We start from the raw sequence: 2,722 nt of genomic DNA, 5'->3' as shown, positions 1-2,722 counted from the left end.
TCCCTTCTCTCGCTCTGCATTACCCACTGCCTCCTCAACCTGGCACTCATTCCCGAGGCTTTCATTCATTCTTGCCCATCAATGGGAACGCCGTCCCAAGCCATGCAAGTCAGCAAAACCAGCTGAAAACTAAATTGAGTCTAACCTTTGAGCTTCAGTGGTAGGATGGAAACTCTTGGAGGATACAATTACTCCCTTCAGGACGTTTTGCATCATTCACAGGGTGAAGCTGCTCTGAGGGATATTTGGCCTCAGTGAATCCTCATAAGCATTGTGTTTGGATCCAAGAGAGAACTGAAGCAGCGTGGTACTTTCTGAGGACCAAACCCCGAATTTAAATATTAAATCTTTATTAGATAATGAATACTAAAGGCCATTAAGCACATATCAAGGACAAAAATGCTTGCTTTAGTCAAAAGTAAGAAATGTGTTTAGCAACTGATTTTCACTCGTCTTTTTGCAGTTTACGGTTGTGTTTATACTCATTAAAACTTGATTATAAATTTTCATGAGGAGAAAACCACAAAGGATTAACACACTTAAATGTTTATAATTGAGATCACTGGGTAGTGCTGCTGGGTGACCATGCCCACGGGGTTCTTCACCCAGAGATGACTGGTTTGGAGACCGCATTAAATTAGTCTTAAAACAATAAAAGCACATTTGTACTCAGGAAAAAATCTGCACTCACTTCTTGCAAATAATTTATTTAATGCTGTTTCTATTGTTATAGCATGCTTACTTAATCTTTTAAAGAAAGAAGTTTGCTACTTGCTTAACATCAATGTTGTCATGAGAAGCGAGGTCTATATAGTGAGACATGTATGTACCTCCCTATCACCTCAGGCCAATGAACCTGTGAAAGATTAACTCCTGAAAGGTCAGGCAGTCCTAATTAAAACCTCTGGAACAATGTAGTCCTAATGCAACTCTGGCATGTTTACCAATGGACAAATCAGAAATTACTTTCTCATGGTTTCTGACTCCTTTAATGCTGGTTATGCTCATTTCTCGTACTTTCAGGTGCATAATACACCCAATATGGTATGCAGTTCGTTCCAGGTTTGTGCATCAGCATTGCATTTCCATTCATACGTCCATGGCCTCATTATTTTTGATTAATTTCTGAGCTTGTCTTTCCAAACATCAATTTTTTGGAGGTTTTAGAGTAATAAATTGTCAGGGCCACTCCTTGTTCAGTGAGCACCTGGGTCTCTGTAGCTTTTTTCAATCTTTAGATGTAAGATGCTATTTAGATTAAAAAAAATTAGGTTTCTCAGGAAATAAAGGGCATGTCTACCCCTGCAGGTGCCAGAAGGATGGAGTTCTCTCCCCACCTTGCTTCTCCACACAGCAGTGTAACCATGGTGTAGTGTTCTGCTAAAATAGCTGCCAGACAGGATCAGCTTGTACCTGATTAGCATGGAGCATCAGAGGCCCGGGGAGGCCTCTGCACCCATCCACACAGACAGGGACACAATAAGTAGTTAATCTATTAACAAAGAGGAACTGGCAGGCCCTGCAGTGCCAGAGCACTGAAACTACCCAAACTGGGAACCAAGCTAGATTTTACATCCATCATTTTGATCACAGTATCTCCCATGTGTCTTGCTTGGGAATGGGCCCCTGATGTGAAAAACAATCGCGCTGCTGTGTGTAAAAACAAAGGCAAAGAAATGGGTCCTGTTTCAGAACACCACCACACATTTGGGTTTCCATGCACTTTGTCAGAGGAGAATTTGAGGGGTTTGTGTCCAAGACTACTAGATTAAGATGAATTTAGTTGGAATAGTAATGTGAACTGGGTTTGGGCAATACTGAACATGCCCCTAGAGCATCCCTGCCCTGTAATGCCAGTGTGTGATGACATCCCTATGTGTGAATCCTGAACATACCAGCTTCTACATACACGTGTTACTATCAGGGACACAGTAAGAGTAAAATCCTGGCCATGTGGGGCAACTTAATATAATATATGCAGAAAGTCAACTGAAAAGTCAACAACTGACATGTTCCCAAGCCTTGGGGCATTTACGCACGAGCAGCTGGTGCACAATCATTGTAATGAAAACAATTTCTTATCATTAAATATACAATGCACACATTTGCTTTCCTTGTTTTGCTTAAATGAAGACTGTATTTCTAGGTAATAATGTCTTGCACTACTTCTTCCTTCTCTGCATTTCTTCTTTTTTCAATTAGCAAGCTACTACTGTATGTTTGGATAATCACTGCCTTTTGATGACAAAATGTTTTAGTCTTCCTTACCTTTTCTCTTTTATTCCCTGTAATGTTATCGGAGGCTGAGGTTTGTTAAGGTTTTCACATGTGATATTTATATAAATCAAACATCTTCTGTTACATGAAGACTGTGGATTTTTAAATGTATTTGTGATTCACAGGGTCTCCATAAAAAGAAACTCGGCAGTGATTCCTCCCGCTTTATTCTTTCATTTTCTCAAATTTTCTATTTCCTGTTAATTTTGTTGTCTTGTCCTTGCACTTTCCTTCCACTTTCCTGTATTTTGTCAAAACAGGCTGTGCAACAGAAAAATCTGGTCACATGCATTGCCCAAGAGATTAATTGACCTTTGTGCCTTTAAACCTCCTGAGCAGTTCAAGTCAGAACAGCAAAGAACGAATCTGCAGCAGAATTATCTTTCTGGAAATAAATAACAGGCTCTTCAAAGCCCCACCGGAGATATACATTGCCTTATTTCTG

Source organism: Lepidothrix coronata, unplaced genomic scaffold, assembly GCF_001604755.1.
Source record: "Lepidothrix coronata isolate B3197 unplaced genomic scaffold, Lepidothrix_coronata-1.0 Scaffold112, whole genome shotgun sequence".
NCBI classification, from domain to species: domain Eukaryota; kingdom Metazoa; phylum Chordata; class Aves; order Passeriformes; family Pipridae; genus Lepidothrix; species Lepidothrix coronata.
The sequence above is the reverse complement of the archived record's forward strand: the minus strand, read 5'-3'. Positions refer to the sequence as shown.